Raw genomic sequence first — 20,247 nt, forward strand, 5'->3', positions numbered from 1 at the left:
TAATACTGGCAAGAACAGCCTTACTGTGAAGGAACATAGAATCATAGAATTGTAAAGTTGGAAGCAACCACAAAGGTCATCTAGTCCACCTCCCGGCAATACAGGGCTCGAACCTACAACTCTGAGATTAAGTCTCATGCTCTACCAACTGTGTTATCCTAGCAAACATGAAACAACAGCTTCAAGCATCAAATACTGGTAAAAAAAACTCATTAATGTGCCTTCGCTTTCTGGGTGCTTCCAGACAACCTGATTTTTAAGCATTCGTCTAGATTAGCTTTGCATAGAGGTTAGGCAGTGTTAGCTATTTAATGAGCATTTCTTTGCAGGGAAGCTAGATGACATCATGCCAAACCAAAATGCTTTCCAAAGCATTTTCCCCATCACCTTTGTTATCACAAAAAGTTCAGTCTTCTTGGTGAAGTGAGTTTGTTGCACAAACAATGAATCTCATCCAAATGTTTGTTGCACAAACAATGAATCTCATCCAAAAACAGCGACAGTCCAGAAGTACTCCCTGCCTCTCTCTAGATCCCTCTCCCAAACCCCTTTGTGCTCCGTTTCAGAGCAGTACTGTGCACTAGTGCTGCTTGTGAACCATCAGGGGAGAACATTTTGACTGAAAGGGTTGGAGGGGCACTTCCTGTAGGCAGGCAAACCCACGTATAGCAACTCAGAGCGGAAGAGAGGTCACTTTACTACAGTGAGCATACAAGCCCACCGGGTACCTGTTATCTATACTGCATGCCGATGCATTTAGTGAAGAAAAGTATACCTCTCTCCTTACCCCTTTCCCCACACATTTATCCTATATGTGGATATGGCCTAGCACGTTTTATTAAAATAAAAAACCCTGTAGTGCATTATTTTATGAAATGGATTTTTTTTGAGGCAATATCTGTCTGCACAATTTGTTCCCTTTCACAGAGACAGAGAAAATTGGTCAGTGCCCATATTGGTAAATAATAGTTAACAACAGTTCATTTTAATTGGTTAAATGCCTTCCCTTCCTTGGTCTGAGTGCAAGGGTTATAACTTCCTCCCTTTGCTCTCCTTTACAAAGCAGGTCCCAGGGCCTCTCTAGCATTTTCTACTTGTCTCCTCTAGTGTCCCCTTTCTCCTCCCTGGTGGCAGCTTTAAATCTCATGTGGGCTGTCTCAACATTTCATCCTTAGCTCTTTTCCTTCTGCCTGCTCATTTGCTCACTCTAGGATACCTTTTCACTGCCTAGCCCAAGTAATGATCATGTCACTCATTTAATCTTCGTTCCCAATTCCAAATAGCATCATCAAGCATATAGGATTCCCTGAGATACATTAGGACTGTCAAGAAGGATTCTTTGCTCTGCTTCTGATGTTACCATTTTCATTCATGGGAATGAGCCCATAAATGATTCCCATGGAGAAAAATGTAATGTTAAACAAACTCTTCCCCTCATGTCTGCTGCCAAGACAGAAAGTATGACTTTGCCTTGTGTTGCCTGTTCTTGGGACATTTACATGGACAATGTTAAGTGCCTTCTTGCATATGCCGTTTGGGTGGAAATGAGAATGTTTCTCATGCAAGATAAGTCACTCTAAATTCTATCTACTGGTTTTCCATTCAAATTGCAGGTGCAAAACTGGTATTGAGCGTTCGGTGTGAAAATTGCACAGGGCCACGGGAAGCTGCCTTATGCAGAGTCGGACCTTTGGTTCATTGAGTCCTGTATTGTTTACACTGACCAGAAACAGCTCTCCAAGATTTCAGGCACGGCTCTCCCCCATGCAAACCTGGAGATGCCAGGGATTGAACTCAGGAATTTCTGCATGCTGTAGAGGCCCTTCCTCAAATAATAAACAATAATGACCTTTTATTTATTTGGTACCATCATAGTGCACACAGCACTTTACAGAGTTTTCTTTGTAAAAGAAAAAAACATAACAACAGCAGACATGTTGCATACCTTCCAACATTTCTCCAAAGAAAATAGGGATGTCTCCACCCACATCGTTCTGCCCGGACGCTGAGGTTAACAACCCAGAGATGCATTTTAAATAAAAGTACACATTCTACGCATGTAAAAACATGCTGATTCCCGGACTGTCTGCAGGCTGGATTGAGAAGGCGGTTGGGCCACATCCGGCCCCCCAGGCCTTAGGTTGCCTATTCCTGTCCTACTCCATAATAATAATAATTTTATTATTTATACCCCACCCATTTGACTGGCTTGCCCCAGCCAGTCTGGGCTGCTTCCAACATATATAAAAACATGACAAACATTAAAAATAAAAAACGACCCTAAACAGGACTGCTTTCAGATGTTTCCTAGAGGTTGTATAGTTACTTATCTCCTTGGCTTGAGGGTTGTATAACTCCATACCCTCTAACATGTCTCCAATGAAAATAGGGACGTTCTAAGGGAAAATGAGACATTCAAGGATCAAATCAGAAACCAGGACAGCTTGTGTAAATCTGGGACTGTCCCTGGAAAATAGGGATACTTGGAGGGTCTGATGTTTCTCTTCTCCCAAGCAATTATGGTGGGTTTAAATTTTAATATAGCCCTGTCCTGGCCCAGATTGGCTCATGGCTCCCAGCTGGTTTAAGATGTGGCACTTACTGGATGAGCTGGGTCACATCCAGAAGAGCAGAGTCATATGTGATAGAGCAAAGTCAAGACAGGCTATGTCAGATCACAATAGGCAAGGCATGGCACAACAGGCAGGACCAGATCACACCAGACACACCTTGGTATGTCAAGATGCTGGACAGGTGCTGGCTAGAACTCACCCAAGAGACCTGCTGTCTCAGCAGCACACTAGGCCTTATGAGGGCTAGGTGGTCTGGACCTGCAGCCTACCCTGATCTCCCTTTAAAGGCCCATTGCCCAGTTCTGCATTTGCACTTTGGACAACATAACAAGCGATTTCCACAGGATCGTTGAACAAGGGAGATGTGCTGTGTGGAGCACAGATGGTTTTGCCTGTGGTGACAGAGCATACCAACTCAGAAGGCGTTGTGAAGCAATGCTGGTGGGACAGAAAATAAACAAGATTAAGGACACAACTCTGGAGCAAAAGGGAGCCAAAGGCATGTAGAACATGTGCTGCAATCCAAAAGAGGTGCTTCTTTCCATACATCTGTTCACCAAATGACAGGAATCACTTCAATTTCTGAAATTTCAAAAATGAAAGGGCAACAGTTGAAAATAGTGCCCATTTCAAATATTTGCAGGTATTTGCTTCTGGTTGTCTCACATAGGTTTGCCATATTTCAAACCATTGCCAAAGTTGTCGAGCTTTTTTTCTTCCACCCAGACACTGCTGCAGACTGCGGTATTCCGGATATTTCCGGGAAAATCCAGACAAACCTATCTTACAAGTGCCCTGCTCTGTTCACACCAAGTTTCCACGATCGTTCAATGTAGTAAAAGCAAGAACAGAACAGTGTTGTGCTTCTTGAAGCTATATGTAGACATATTTTCAGGCCATTGAGCTGTAGCGCAGGTCAGGTTGACCTTCATTGCTGCAGCAACTGTGAAGACATTCCAAGACATCTAGCCATATACTTCGTTCCAATGGAAGCTGGAACTGAATGAAAGGGAGCAGCGAGTTTACTGCCAAAGGACCCAACCTTCACACTTTTATCAGCTGATGGCTGCTTCTAAATGGAAGCAAGAGGAATTTACCCTTGTAAACTCTTGAGTATCTGCTGCAAGGGAAAATATTGTCCTCTACACACATCCTCACAACTCTTGCCTTCAGAAGGGAGAAAAAAACTGTTCCTGATGAGGCAGGAAATGTTTTCTATAGGAGAAAGAAAATTATCGGCACTGTTTTGGAGAAAAGCAAGAGTGAAGAAATGCAGAAGAAAAATTGACAGATGATAGATAGATAGATAGATAGATAGATAGATAGATAGATAGATAGATAGATAGATGATAGAGATGCCCGCCTTGTGTTTTACATGCTAAAAAGGACTGACTGTAAATTGTGTTTCTGAGATTCATCCCAGAGCCACTTTAAAAGCAGCCCACAGCCTCATCAGGGAGACAGTAAACACTAAGTCATAATTACCTCATAAAAGCAGGGAGCCTGTGTTTTCTGAATACACCAAATTTGGTCTCATCTCACTGAAATAAAGTCTGTTAAATCTATTATGTGCTACCCTGGTTTGTTTAAACCCAATTAGTGCTTGTGTTAAAAAGAAATTAAGCCAAGGGTAGGAGTATCAAAGCTTCTCTTTTCTAACTTGATTGTCTTTTTAGCAGAGGTATGAAACGCTGAACTTCAGCTCTCATTAAAAGGGCCGCTCATTCCAGGACAGCATGTCTTGTGGTAGTGAAGGCTTACACTAACAGTGAACTGTGGAAAAATCTCTCCCCTTTGGCAGCCTGCTATAACGTTTCTCCAGCAAAGGGATTTCTCTTGAACTCAACAGTGCTCTATGAGTTACTGTACAGTAAAAGAAAATATTTTCCAACACGATCTCACCTTGGTTTTAATATCCTACCAGGTGACATCTGACACCGTGCTGGGGAGAATAACGCCTCTCTAGGTAGTCTTTTCAGCATTGCCTGAAAATGAACAGTCTGTGCCATTAATATGGCCAATGTAATTAGCAGAAACAGTGCGAGCCATGTTTAAAAATAAAGATGCTGCCAATGTTTCCTAAAGCATTTCCAGCAGCTAACATTGCATCTCAACCATTGCGGCTGGTCTTATTAGTGGGCCAGAGAGGAAATGGAATGTGATGCGGAGATTTACAGAGTGACAGGCACAGTCGGAAGAGTCCATTCCATCTGAGATCTGGCAAAGAATGTCAATTCCTTCAGATGACAGCCCTGGTTTTAAAAACAAGCATCAAGCCCTCATGGTTACTAAGCCCAGCTTTGCAAAAGGAAAGAGCAGGGCTTGGTTTCCCTGTTCTTTTGTTCACAATCTCAAAATCATATACATTTGCCAATACACTCATATTTCCCCTTATTTACCTGTACCCTTTCTTCTTTGGCCGTACTGACCCTCAATAATAATTTCTGTTTACATTTTTAAACATACTAACTGCTTACCAATATTACTTCATTTACCGTATTTTCACAACAACCCTTTCAGATAGGCCACTATTCTTCTCATTTTATGGATGAAGCTGTCAGGCTAAAAGAGAATGACTACTAGCCGAAGGTTTGAGTGTTTATGATTTTGAAGCTACCTACCCTGGGATTTAGCTGAACATATTACCTTTAGTCTGCAGTAAAAATCAAGTCATAACAGACTAAGAAATTACACAATTCTGGTCCTCCCTTAAAGAGGGCACACCGACACCCTGTGTTGTGGGTGGGTACGATTGGTCAGCCACAACACCTGATTGGTAGGTCCCTCGAAGCTGGGTACAATCTGGCCAATGGGATGCAGTCCAAACAGTTTAAGGAACCTATTTATGCCCATGCACGTGACCCAGAGCTTCCTCTTTCAGTGCGTGCATCGGAACACCCGCCCACCTCTCCCTACTTTTAGGGCTTTGTGCTTGACCTTGCTATGCCATCGTGTGTCGTCTGTCGTTGGGACAGGGGCACGGCAGGAATTTTCCCCACGTGGCTGATTGGCTGTTGCCATTTGGGTTTCGCCTGCCGCATAGCAAATCGTCACAACTTGTAAGGTTGTGGATAGGCTCTGGTTCAGGTGATAGGGATGGGAGAATGCTTTCACCATCCCTATGTGAAGGGTATTCCGTTAAAGGAATCTAGGGACTCGATGGTTTGGTCAACCCCTGAGAGGGGGTTGTGCCCGTGCCTGAGTCCAGGGGGACATTTGGGTGGCGGACTTAGCCCGTTCCTGGCTCTCCGCTTATCCAGGTGTTCACCCTTGGCTGACCTATGCTGGAACCCTTGGTCAGCGCTACCTGCATGGCAGGGAGCTAGTCAAACCAGAGCCTATGCAACCAGTCACTTTCTGTAATCAATAAAGTTGTGGCCTAAATTTTGCCAAAAACCAAACCAAAATTTTGAGTCAAGTGTGAATTTATTTAGGGGGGAGGTTTCAGGGTTTGAACATGCAACAACAGTTCTTTTCTTTTCTTTTTCTTTTTTCTTTTCTTTTTTTTTTTTTTGCAAGCAGATGGAATCACTCGTGAATGTAACATTCAAGCAGAAACTCTGGGAGTTCCTGCCATTGTGCATTCCAATCGTAGCAAGTTTGGCCTGAGAACCGACTGTGAATGCACAATATATACAATACAGAATAAGTGGAGAACTCACTTAAAAGGAATTTTGCCAGATTAATTGGCCTGTGCTAGAGCAAGAGTCCCAGCTGCACATAAATACGCATGGAGTCAGAAAACAAGTGCCATAAATTAAGACGAGAAAACTGACATGATGGGACTATTTTGGAGAGTGACTGTGGACATATTTTTGCCTATAATAGGACTGAATTTGGCAGCCACATAGTGAATTCATTATGGAGCGCTGAAAGGAACTAGATTTTGATGACAATTCCCGCATGTGCACTGTGTTTGACCTAGCTTGCTTCTAGCAAAGGGAATCGCCGAGGTCACGGTGCAATGTACAAAGAAAGACTCTGAAAAAAGCTGGTGCAATCCAGAAGAGATGGTAATTAGTGCTGAAATAGATTTGCACTCGCAGATGTTTCCAGGCTTGGGTGTCAGCTCTCCGACACATATTTGAAATTCAGTATTTGGCATCTGATACCTGATATCCAGTATTTGTTAATCCTGTGAAAGAGGAACCTGCTCCCAACAGCAATGTTACACCACTTTGGGGCAAGCGCAGCCAGGACACCCTTGTTCTGTCTATGAAATGGTACTGCCGTGGAAGTGCTACAACAGCAAAAGCCCTCCAGGCAGGCCTGTGTAACCAGGTGGCGATTTTAGGCTGTGTGTGCATTTTGTGAGTGAAGAAGAAGAGTTTGGATTTGATATCCCGCTTTATCACTACCCGAAGGAGTCTCAAAGCGGCTAACATTCTCCTTTCCCTTCCTTCCCCACAACAAACACTCTGTGAGGTGAGTGAGGCTGAGAGACTTCAGAGAAGTGTGACTAGCCCAAGGTCACCCAGCAGCTGCATGTGGAGGAGCAGGGAATCGAACCCGGTTCACCAGATTACGAGTCCACTGCTCTTAACCACTACACCACGCTGACCAGGATGGAAATAACCATTGGGTTGTGTACATAGAGGAGGGCAGGGGAAGGGACTGCAGCCCAGTGGCAGAGCATCTGTTTACACAGAGAAGACTCTGGGTCCAATCCCTGGCACCTCCCAACAAGACTGGGAAAGGATCCCGGCTGAAAACCTGGAGAGCCAATGCCACCCAGCTGGTTGGTCCAATGGTACAGTTCTGTACCAGGAAGCCTCCTATGTTCCCTAACCAAATTGAGACCCTGGCCTTGTGTGTGTGTGTTTTTCAATCCTCCAGTGGGAAAAGTATGCCTACCATACAACCTTGACCCCAAATTCTTTCAAATTCCCGAAGCTCATAAAATAAAGGTCACCCACTTATTTTTTTTAAAACCAGGAGAGTGCTGACCTCCACACTCCATTCTAGGAGAAACAGATACTCAGACTCTGCGCCATACCAGACATGATGCTATTCACATAACCAGCAATTCCATGGTTGTTTGGTTTTTTAAAGTGAACAGCGAGTATTGGGGCCCCAATCCAGACCAGAACCCTAGGAAGTATACAGGTAGGAGGTTTTAACCTTTTGTCCCCTGTTCTGATCCTGATCTGGCTCTCCAACCTCTCCAGCGCTCACTTGCATTGGAAGGGCAGCATTCTACTGGCATGAATGGGAGCTTTCCTTCCAATGCAAAGAGCATTGGCAAGGCCCCAGTTTGGATTAGGACCCCAAGAGAAGACAAGAGGTTGAAAACTTCCTACACCCCTACAGCTGGATTGGGCAACCACTCCACCTCTGCTTGCTTTTAAAAAAGGAAGCGTTCACACAACTGCTAATTGCATGAATGGTGTCTAGGGTGGGGTGGACTTCTGCAGGGTAGGACTGCCACCAAAACTCTGAACCTTGCCAGGAGGTGGACTAACCAATGACCATCTGAGACAGTGTCATGATTGCCATGAAAGCCTGAGCTGGCCTTAAGGCAACCAAGGCATAGGTATTGAAGTCAACCAGGATGAGAGTCCTAGGTTCCTCCCAAACCACACCAAAGACAGCCTTGGCCAAGTCAGTCGGGGAGGCTGTAGGGCAGCAAGGTGAGTGGTGCACCAACAGTACCCTCAACCTGTCTCCATGACCCCATATCAGATGCAGGCCCTGCAATTCAGGTGGTCATTATCATCTGTTAGCAGCTCCAGGTCTGGCCTTGTGATTAATCAATCAATAGCTGCTTGAGTAGTAGAGGCAACTGGATCACAAACACACACACACACACACACACACACACACACACACACAGCCAGCATGTTGCAGTCCAGAGGTTTGCCGAGCAGCTATTGATGTTTATACAATGATCTGTACATGACCTCAGACAAATGAACGAGTTATTATGTCTCTTAAAGAAGCTACTCAGAATAACCAATGCCCAACAAAATTTTGAAAAGAACAGGAGTTATAAGTCCGTTTCCCCATTCTAACCTTAGAACAAACGTTGCTTTACTCTGGCTTGTCTTCCTCTGCAAAGGTGAGATAGGAACTGGCTTGCCGTTGTTTTTCTCCTTTTGTTTTTTTATCTTTGATGCTGCGGTTGTGCAGGCCATTATCCTGTAATGGAGAGTTTAAAGCAAACTCTTAAAGCAAAGGCAGTATTGAATTCTTTAGGAAGAGCCATAATCTCTGTGCAGTAATTGAGGCTCATTCCACGCTAAAGTGACAGTCAATTATGACCTGAAAATGTTGTAAAACAGCCCTGCCAGCAGCCACTGTATGATTGGCTATCAATTCTATAAATGGCCTGTTTACTTGATTTTGGCTGTATACCTTTGCATAATCCTCAAATGAGGTGTTTTTAAATATTTCAGAGCAGCATGTATTTATTGATTTAAAGCATTTCTTACCCGCCATTCATTGCCAGAGATCCCAGAGTACAATAAAAACAAACAGTGGCACCTATCAGCACAATAATACCATAAAACAAGAATATATATATTTTTTAAAAAAATCAGCCAACAACAATCAATAAAAAATACTATAAAACCTGATCTAGAACATATGCATCTGTCAGTTTATTACCATGAGGCGAGTTTCTTTGTCATTATCATTAGGAGCAAGTTCACATATGCTTGTCAATCATTTGATGACCGCAACATTGCGATGACTTCTGTGTGTGAATGCTTCATCACAGAAAACTATGAAGACATTTATTCTGGTTGTTCAAGACCAGGTCTTGAAGATCCATAAGAAGCAAAACATCTCCAGGAAGTGGTAAATATCATATATATTAAAGGAATACCTTTTGTCATGCTAGATAGAAATAGATAATGTACACTAATGCCACATTGCATACGAAAAATGTCTTCAACATTCATCACTCTCCACTGTCCAATTTAGCAGGAATTTCTTCATTGTTCATCTTGGGACCATCTCTGAAGTAGAGTCTGGCAGACATTTAGGAGGGAGCATGTAAGTGCCTCCGTGTCTGAGGCAGGATGATTTAGAATACCATACACTGGAAGCGGATCTTGCATTTAGGCCCCACTTGTGGGCTTCACATAGACATCTAGTTAAGAAAAGGATGCTGGATTAGACAAGCCATTGACCTGGTCCAGCAGGCTCATCTTACATTGTGTGGATTCTTTGCATGGGGATAGCAACATTTTCTAGCTGTATCTATAAAATGGAGTTTGGTTTTTCCCTGGCCATTGATAAATCCCCAGAAACTTTGCCTAGATAACCACCGTCCAGATAATGGAAGGAATTCAATGTAGTGCTAAGGAAATTGTACCACCAGTTCAACCATGGCAGCTTGCTAGATGGAATGATCTCTCTCTCTCCTCTCCACCTGTTCTGCGGGTTCCCCAACACACACTCTGAAGCAAATTTGGATGGCACAGGACGGGCAGAAAGCTCCACTGCACCAGTGGAAGATGTTGTGCTGGCTTTCTCTAGTGGGACTCATTAGCTGAATCCAGCCCTAAGTCTCCACACAGAAACATTGCACACACCAGATTGCCCTGCACACTAGCTTTTAAAAGTCTAGTCATGATTCCCAAATATTAGAATAGAAAATGGTCTCTTTTTAAAAAAAGGGGGGGGGGATAAAAGCCCTCATGAGGTATTAGACTTAAGATTCACATCAACAGAGATAGATGCAAATAACTACTGATCGGACCCAATTTTCTGTACGAGAAGAATCATGTTATTCCGTTCAGTCTGATCATGCAGTATAGCAGGATTCAACCGGCCTGAGGACTAGGAGAAGGAAGAAGGAATATCAGGTTTTTATTGTCACTATTATGGCAGAATTAACTCTAGACGACAGTTACTTGGATTAGAATATCCATTTCACTCAAGTATGCGCTGAATAGCAGCCTAGGGCACCACCCTTGGGGGGGGGGGAGTTACAGAGTATCTAATTTGCACTAAATCATCTTGAAGTTTTGCTCTTTGGGCTCATCTGCCCTTTGGCTTTCCCCAACCCTTTCTTGATTCCGCCTCCTTCCCCTGTTCCTTCACCGAGAGGCCCTTCCCGCATTTTTGCAACTGGTTCCATTTTCTCTCCTGAATGCTTCCTGTAGCAAGGTGAATAGGAAACAGCAGTAAATGATGGTACCTTTCATAAATTTATCTTTCTAGTACAGCTAGCTTCGTGACCAGAAATCCATATTGGCTATCGAGCAAGCGGAACAATCTGCTCCATCAAGATGACTGGACATTGTCCATAATTGATGGCACAGAAAAGCATGACAGATGGGAGAGCTGCGAAGCAATAGCTGGCTCTCTGTTGTTCATGCCATCTTCTGTTTATGAATCTACCATCTACTGTCTGGAATATTGCAGGTGTCAGGGTCCTCTAAATAGATTCTGATATATCCATAGGAAGCAAGGGCCTCATGTGATCCCAAATGGCAACTTCATCTCACCCGTCTGTTAAACGAGATTCTTAATCCTACTTTCTTTCTACTGAGGGATAGAACAAGACGGCTTTGAAGGTCTGCGCCTTCGGCTAACAGAAAATATGTCAAGGTCACCCAAAGGTCATATTATGGACAGCTGTTTTATTAATTGCAAACAAATGGGCCCAGTATTAATGATCCTCGTGTGTTCTGGTAGCAAATATGATGGCATTTTACTGCAGTATTGTAACTTCGTGAGAACCTCACGTAGTTTTTGTATTTATGTGTTTGTTTATCTTTTTGATTGTTCATATTGAAGATGTAATCCTGAATAGACAAAAGGCACATAGACACCCAGCAAATTAAATATGATCAAACTTTTACCATTCTTCAAAATATATTCTTCAAATGAAGTTGAAATCCTTGGGTGCCTTCACATTATTATTATTATTATTTAATGCTAGGCATTAGGCAGCATATTTCTGCTTTCCTCATCTCTGTGTTATCTTTTGATTAAAAACTTTGGTAAAGATCAGGACAGAAACTTCTCCTACAACCCAGCAATCCTACATGATTCACCTGTCAAACATTACTGATGCCATGTAGGGTCCAATCACAGGGTACTGGAAACCCACTTTTTACTGGTTATCTATGGATTGGATTATTAGCTTTCCAGAAAACATAGAATCAGAGATCTGGAAGGGATCTTGGATGTCATCTAGTCTAAGCCTACAATCCAGGATGCAGCTCCAGTATCCCTGACAGCCTCTGCCTCCAGGGAAGGAGAGTGTATCAGCTCCCAAGATGGTCTGTTTCACTGTGAATGGCTCTTGCTATTAGAAAGAAACACTTGCCTAATGTTTACTCTAAATCTGCATCCCCACAATTTCTACTCATTGGTTCTAGTCCTGCCACTGGGGCAACAGAAAAGAGGTCTGCTGCATCTTCTATGTGACTGAAAGCCCTTTCCATATCATAAAAAAGGTAAAGGGACCCCTGACCATTAGGTCCAGTCACGGACGACTCTGGGGTTGCTGCGCTCACCTTGCTTTATTGGCCGAGGGAGCCAGCGTACAGCTTCCGGGTCATGTGGTCAGCATGACTAAGCCGCTTCTGGCGAACCAGAGCAGTGCACGGAAACACCGTTTACCTTCCCGCCAGAGTGGTACCTACTTGCACTTTGACGTGCTTTCGAACTGCTAGGTTGGCAGGTTCCATATCATACTTCCCCTTAATCTCTTGCCTAGGCAGTTTCTTCCCCATCTGTGCGCTTGCGGTGGAAACCAATGCTTATACAGTTTTGCATACATTGAAAGGGTGCACTTTTTTTTTCTGGAGCAGAGATTAATCTCTGTGACACAGTAGAAACAGATCTTAGCAGATGGATCTTCCACATCTATTAAATTCCTTCCAGTTTAGATTTTGAGCAGCATGCGGGTGATCTCTCCAGGACACGCAAGGAACACTGCCTGCAGCAGGGAAGGACAAGTCAATTGAGCCAGGCATCTTGGGCCCAAACCCATTATGGAAATCCTGGTTTCCATTTGAATAGAGGAAGGCATTCAACAGAAGGAAGAGACTTCGGTGTTTCCAAAAGGTTTAGGGCCAGGGTGTTAGTTTCAAGGATTCTGCTAACGAGGAGGCTTATTTGAACTTGGCACCAGCATGGATCAAAAGCAAGGAAACAAGCTCTAAGCAGCCGGATGAGAGGCCACTGGAGGATTTGGGCCTGGCAGATTTATGGAAACTTTAGTTCAGCGTGGATCAGTTCTGCTGTCTCCAGGGCTCCTATAGCAGCAATCAATGAAAAGACTACCCGCTCTGGCAGATGTCTGCCTGCTTAAAAAATGTTTTTACATTGAGACTAAGTAAACATATATAGAGGACTCCAGTGGGTTTCTCGCTCACTAGCCACTACAGGATTCAGAGCCCTATACTTATGGAAGGAATCAAAAGAATAATCTGATTTACTGTGTTATGGAAACAGTGACAATCCCTGCATGAAAATAAAAGGAAAAACATCTGGAAGGAAAGAGAGGAAGGCAGGGGGAGAGCATCATTACGGCTATAGTTCTTTAGTAATACTCAGGCAGATTTACACTGAGGGCGGGAAGTGGGGGCTCTTGCCATCCTGTTTTCTACGTATGTAAGAGCTTGCCACAGTACGTCAGCATGAGCAAACGTGGCAGAGGTGAGAGCCATTTCTGTCTCTGTGATGGATACTCAGTTTGTAAAAATAATTAGAAAAGTAGATGGGATTATCTATGTAACTAAACATTCCCCCTGGCCTCCCTCTTCGAGCCTGACCAGATGTAGACATGGATGAGCTAGAAGTGGGTCACCGCCATGGCAGATTGGGGGGCATACTTCGATGTTTACTGTGGCTGCAAAAGAGGGAGCAAGGGGGCAGAACAGCTTAGAGTGCAACAGTAATAGGGAGAGACGTAGCAAGAGGTCTATAGCAGGGGTGGAGAACCTTTTTAGCCTGCCCGGCCAGACCTTTAGATCACTCATCCCTGGTGGGCCACTTTGACAGATGGGCAAGGCCTCCCAGCTGTCAATCACCTTCTGCACCTACCTGTGAAGCGGGCCTGGCCTAGGCCTAGTTTCCACAACTGCCAGCACAAAAATGTCTTAAAGCAACTTACAAAATATTTTAAAATACTAAAAAAGCTTGTCAGCCATTGAAAAAAACCCAGATACATAGGGTTTTACTCAAGAGTATATCTATTGAAATTAATGGACCTAACTTAGTCATGTTGATTAACTTCAATGGGTCTATGCTGAATTAAAACTTAAACTAGACTTGCCATACATCAGGAAAATCCCTGACATGTCCTGGTTTTTGGGTGTAAAAATGGCGGCAGGGTGGAATTTTGCCAAAATGGCAAAATGTCAGTGAAAACTCGGATGTATGGCAACGCGATGGAAAAAGCAGAAGACAGGTGCTTTTGGTGGTTTCCTTTAAAAAAGCTGAACAATTTTGTGGGTGTCAGGAATTTCACTTTTTGAAATATGGCAACCCTAATTAAACACATGGGGGGAGGACATTTCTAAAGGTTTTCATCCAACAAGAAGAATGTAAATAGGCCATAAATCATACTGCAGTATGATTTGAGTTAAGAACCAAAAGCCTGGTCAGTTTCAGGTTAAGAACGGACCTCCAGAATAAATTAAGTTCTTAACCCGAGGTACCACTGTATCACTAACACCCAGCAATGTGGGTACTTAGAGAGATAAGCAGACAGACATCCAGACAGATAGCTGCATGCATGAAACAGGAAGTGAATTAACAATAGAGAAGCCAATTTGTATTTTTGACTACCCTCACCATTCCGCATATGTTTATGTTTGCATGATAGCTTTGCCTCCATCTAAATAAAATATTTGCAAATAGGGTAGGGGCCTTAAGGGTTCCAAGATAACCCATGTGTAACCAAAATGTATGAGCTTACATGCAAATGTTGTATAAGTAGCATATGTTTTACATAATGTCAAGAGTATGGGCTGACCAATCTGAAGCCATTCATTTTCATATGTTGCTCTTTAAATTGCAGACAACCTGCCGTGACTCTTTGAGATGCCTGTGGGCCTGTTATTTAGGCTTGCTGCCGTTGCAAGTAGATCATTCCCCAAATATATTCTAAAAGCATTTATTATACTCTTCCAGGGCTCTTGACATTTTAAAGTTATTCAGGGCCCGAATGCTAGAGAGCACATCTTACTTACTTCAAAGGAAAATACTACCAAGTAAGTTTAGAATTGCAGACTAGAACTTTGTGCCTAAATGCATACATTCCCTGATCCATTGGAGCAGGCCCAGAGACACTATGGCTGCATGAGCTGATTCGCTCCAGCATGTTGGGCTTCGGGTGGAAGAAGGGTGAAGGCAGACCTCTGCTCCCTCTCTTGAATGGTTAATACTGTAATGGTCTTTGGCCAATAGAATAGTATTTTGTTTTTACGAAAGAAGCTCCACGCACAAAGCGCTGTCTCATGATTTGGAGAAGGGAGCCATCTGAGCAGCACCTGACATTTGAGCACCTGCTCAAAGAGTTTGATGTCCAGATAGGAATGACATGCACGAAAGTCGGATGTCATGTGCATAGCTCACCTCGAAGGATCAAGCTGATGCACTTGCAAGGGGGTGGGCGGGAATATCTGTCAGTTCCTCGTTTTTCCAGTCTTAAATTCAGTTTTCAATGTTTCCACAGCAATTTGCAATTTCTTTTTTTTTTAATCCCCATGAAAATTCATCAAGATTTTAATTTGCTTTTCTCCATTTTAGTGTGATTTTTTTTATATGCAGTTTTGGGTAATATGAATATTTTACAAGCAGTTTTCTCTATTATAATGCATTTTGGATGTAATCTTCACTGGTGACCATTTTTATGAACTCTCCCTTCCACAGTATATGCATTTTTGGTCATACTGTACTGTTTGGTTGGAGAACTGCATTGCAGAATTCGGAGAAATGAAAATTTCAAAGGATAGCTGGGTTTGCGTTTGCCTATTGGTTTGAGATGTCTGAATTAGGTAGTTCTCATTAAAATGCAAGCAAAATCAAATTTCTCCTCCATCCCTACCTGCAAGTAAAATACCCTTAGATAGTTTAAACATATTCACCAGTCCTTACCTAAGGGCTTGGCCACACTTATGACCCATGCATGAGAAGTAGCAGTTCTTCTGCAGAATCTTCCATACAAGTTGATCCAATTGTGTACAATGTTAGTGTACACTAGCACCAATTACCTCTGAAGGACAATCATATGCAACTGCTTCCTCATTATCAACATCATAAAGTGCTTAAGCATCCTAGAGACTTGTACAAAGATTTAGAAACAAATTAGCCCTTCACTGCAGGCTTGCAATCTAATAGACATGATACACAAGGAAAATGGCATGAAGAGGGAACAGGAAAAGATGCACACTGAGCCCCCAGTTTTTCAACTGTTGAATGACCAGGTGGAACTTGCACCCAACGAAATATACACACAAAAAGGTCATTTTTTAAATCTCCCTCTTGAATCATGCAGAGGACATGGTGAGAATCCAAAGACTGTGGCAGAGGGCAAAGCCTAGGCAAATGGCATTCAAGGCCATGCTGGGCAAGAAGACTTTATAAAGGTTTGATAAAGGAATATCCAGGTTTTCCATACCGGCTGCTGTCTTTGCATGTGAATTGGTCCCCTTGAACCACCGCAATCTCCTGGATGACTGTGGAGGAGATGATGGGGTGTGGAATCCATGAGGCTATTATCAACACCCCCAGAACAGGCCAGTTCTCAAAAAGCATAAGAGAATAGTCTTCAAGGCCTCTGCGCACAGTATCATTTCCTTAACCATGAACACATTTGCCAGAAAGGAAAATCATGTCCCAACGTGGGAAGGCCACATGAATGTCAGTGAGTCAGCCAGATGGCCAAATGTATTTTAGGAGAGTCAGTATTCACTTGGGCTTCCTACAGTCTTTGTGGCTTGCTGTACTAATGTTGAGGGGGAAACCAACATGTCTGAAGCAAACCCTTCTTTGGGAGTGTTTTGTGGTGACTGAGATGGGTACTCACGGTTAAAAATGTCCTTTTTGCATTTTTTTTCCTGAGGGTGAAGTCTATTCTTATTTCGCCTGGCTGACAGGGTCACAATAGTTTAGCCTCTGTGGAAATTCGTTTCCTGTGGGTAGCGAGCTGCTTTAAACAAAAAACAAAAAAACACAACCCATGGAGTGTTAAACCCACATGAGGTTCATCTAGGTAGCCACAACCAGTATAACACAGTTTCTCCCTATTTTCTTTTCTGGTTGTGTCTCAGATGTAGCCTCATGAGCCCAAGGCACTAGGTAAGCAGAGAGCCTCTCTTTCTGTTTTTATTACACAATACAAGTTCAGTGGGCCATAAAGTCTCCGCCATTCACACTTTAATAATAGATGATCCTCTCTTCTTCCTCCCCCATCACTTGCTTTGCATGTGTAACCAAGCTGTGGTCAGATAATGCAGCTGGCCCTTTGTTTGACACATTTGGGGAAGAATGACCTCGGGGACGGGATGGAGCAGTGTGCAAAGCTCTGTTACTTTCAAGCGCATTTCAGATACGCAAGGATTAGAGTTGCCAACTGACCTGGTTTTGTAAGGCAGAACAAAATGAAATAAATTTCCATTATGTCCAAAATCAGAAAGCCACTTCTTTCAGGACCAGGAAAGTTATTGTGCTTATAAGGTGTATGCAGAAGAAGACGTGACATAGTGGCTGAATTCCTTAAAAACCCAAGGTTCTGGGTGCTACCAGCATCCGACTGGCAGCTGAACACTGTGTCACTTAAAGTTAGCTGTTAAATTTTCGGATCTCTGCCATTTCCGCAAGACATGGGAGCAGCAACAGAGGCTCTTTCCATGCTTTAAGAAGGCTTGCTTACCCGTTGCACATCACACATTACACTGGTCAAAAGTAATAAAAAGTGTATGCACATTTTGATTTATGCAGTTCAGGTTTTCTGTACACAGGTACACAGACTCTTCCCCCATTTAATAATTGTATGAGTGTAGAGCTCACCAATTTGTGTACACAGACTGCAGACCAGGGCTTCCCAAACTTGGGTCTCCAATTTCCACCATCTACAATTCTACATCATCCCTGACCACTGGGTCCTGCTAGCTAGGGATGATGGGAGTTGTAGTCCAACAGCAGCTGGAGACCCAAGTTTGGGGGACTCTGCTGCAGATTCACTGAATGTACCTGACTCTGGGATCAACATCTGGAGAAGGTCATCACTTTCATTCTCTCCTTGTGACCAGCCAATCATCTTGCTGGAAACTAGACTAGATAGTTATCGGTCTGATCCAGTAAGGCATGACCAAATAACTCGATCGGCGTTCAATACCACCATAGGCACTTATTCAGTCTAAATAGGCTTTAGGCACCTAAGCCTGCTAACTGACCAAAATTGTTAGCAAACACCCAGGTTAGCTGTTGGAAGAAATGTCTTAGCATGGAGTTTTCAGTTGCTTCTAAGCAAGAACAAGATGGGTAGAAATGGTAAGAGGCCAGGGAAAACAGCCGCCGCCGCATCCACTCAGTTCTATTTGCACTTGAGAAAGTGGCTGTCGCTTTCTGCATTGTAGCAAATGCTCCCCAAAGAGTCTTCCACCCATAAGGTCTAGACAGAAATCTTTCTTGAGCTCCTTGCCCTTTGTCATTCTAACCCCCGGAGCTTCAACGTGCAATGAAAGCTATTAGGTGAAAATGGAAGAATACAAAGTGCAGCCTTCCACTGCCCACCCGCTGCTGTTTGCGCTGCTTTTGGGGAAAAAATATCCAGGCATCTTATCATTGGATATCAAAGAAAGGGTTAGTGCTGCTCACCCTCCTACCCACCCCCTTGCCCCCGCCCTGCCCGTTCTCCTGGGACATGGCATATGGCGATGTGCAGAAATCATTGCACTGGAAGAATCTGCATACTGAATGCATCAAGAAGCAAAGTTAATGAGAGAGACCGCAGCTATAGACTGAAGCACTTGTGGGGATGGGGGGAGATTGCTTAATAACAATAATGTGAACATTATCAATGACATTCTTTTCAGAAGCTGCCATATTTTAAAGACTGGAATACGTGCTTAGATATCAGCATGTTGTTTTCCAGTGATATGCTTGGATTCAGAGTAGCAGCAAAATCACCTGGTTTAAAATCATTTCCTGTACGTAAAATAACAACCTGTTATGTCCTTTCGTTAGGCAAAGGTTTAAAACTCTGCCCAAACTGTCCGATTTTATAGATAGCCTGTGTGACTTCCAAGACTGGCTAGGTGCAGATCATCCATTACATCATCCCAATGCCTCACTTTCTCAAAACAATGTCCGACATCAAAGAGGGTAAACAGCATTATCCTCCACAACTGATTAAGGCAGCTGTGTGTGGGGCTTCACCTCCTCCCAATGTTCTCAGGACATTAAAGACTGTTCTCACACCATCAAAAAACTTAACAAGAGCGAGGGAGGGGGGAGGAACAGAGGCAGGAAGGGTCACCTTGTCAGATCACTAACTCCTTGATACATTTTGGTCTTCTGGGTGCATTTCCCATACAAGCTCCTCTTCCTCCTCTCCACAGCCAGCGAGGCACCCTCTTCCATGGGGGGGGGCTCAGACTCGGGGGCCAACTCTGCCTCGGTGTTTGAGCCCCCACCCTCAGTAAAGGGTGCCTCACTGGCTGACTGCGGAGGATGGAGCTGAACTGCTTCTCTCTCAGAGGCAGTGGGGCTGCCACCTGCCAGCTTTGCTGATTGACTTTGGGGGTGCCTGGCCCCCAAAATTATATTACTGTGGGTGCCCAAGCACCCATGGCCCCCTGAAGTTGGCTCCAACAGCCTTGGAGAGTTGGAAGGGACCCTAAGGGTTATCTCACCCAACCCCCTGCAATGCAGGAATATGCAACCTTGGTGTGATCAGTGCCATGCTCTAAGCAGCTGAGCTATCCGGGTTCTCATATGTGAGCACACCCACTACACTAGAAGCATCACAACGCAACTCTGAACAGCAATCTGCAGCCATCATGTGTAAAGCGGAATGGGTTGCAAATTAAAATAGGTGCATGTATGGGAGATTTTTCACCTTCCTCCCTGCTGCTTTTCTCCCTCTCCCTCCCTCTCCTCAGCTGCTTTTCTCTCAGCTGAGCTATCTTTTGCTATGTGTCTTAGATTGAGGAAGAATGACCCTCCACCCATCCGTTTTAAATCACACCTCCACCCCAGTCCACACAATTCAAGACACAATCCTACCACTATCACTTGTAGTTTGGCTGTGAATTCAGTGGAATTTTTCAGCAGAGCAAGAGCTCACTGTTAAACAGAACATTTTTTAAAAAAAACAACTTACATTTTAAAAAGAAAGCCTTACTAAATTAATCACTGACCTAATTCTTTAATATCATTCCTCCCCCCCCATCTCCTTTGAAGAGCTGTGGAATTTTGGCACCTGAGCAGAAGAAGCTGATTGCGCTTCAGATACACAGACGCTGGCACCAAACTGTCCAGCCTGTGCACAAAAGGAACATGAAAAGGCAGGCACGTGCGCGTTCCAAATATAGTTTCTCCCAGTAGGTTGGCATTGGAATTTAAAAGCTGTTGCTATCAACAAGTCCTTCCCAAAGTGTGTGAGCGGCATGCCTGGAACGGCAAACAAGCCATGAGTACACTGGCAAGGGAAAAAATAAGAAGATGCTGAAGATGTGGGGAATATGAAGTCTTGGGAAGT

At 43.7% G+C, this 20,247-nt stretch overlaps 2 long non-coding RNA genes across 8 annotated transcripts in view; one reads left to right on the forward strand and one right to left on the reverse strand.

Annotated features, from left to right (window-relative positions):
- The window catches only part of LOC310713741, a 49,327-nt gene that overhangs the window by 19,185 nt on the left and 9,895 nt on the right, over positions 1 to 20,247 (forward strand). The window lies entirely within an intron of this gene.
- The window catches only part of LOC310713740, a 37,004-nt gene continuing 18,592 nt past the window's right edge, over positions 1,836 to 20,247 (reverse strand). For 6 of the 7 annotated variants that reach the window (XR_014529439.1, XR_014529441.1, XR_014529442.1 and 3 more), the window contains 3 exons: positions 8,586 to 8,711; positions 4,476 to 4,558; positions 1,836 to 3,788 (listed from right to left, as the gene is read on the reverse strand). This is a non-coding gene — a long non-coding RNA (uncharacterized lncRNA). Of the gene's footprint in view, positions 3,789 to 4,475; positions 4,574 to 8,585; positions 8,712 to 20,247 lie in introns of all 7 variants that reach the window. The other variant, XR_014529440.1, reaches the window with a different exon arrangement.

This window comes from Podarcis liolepis (assembly GCF_965112155.1).
Source record: "Podarcis liolepis genome assembly, chromosome: 8".
Classification (NCBI taxonomy): Eukaryota; Metazoa; Chordata; class Lepidosauria; order Squamata; family Lacertidae; genus Podarcis; species Podarcis liolepis.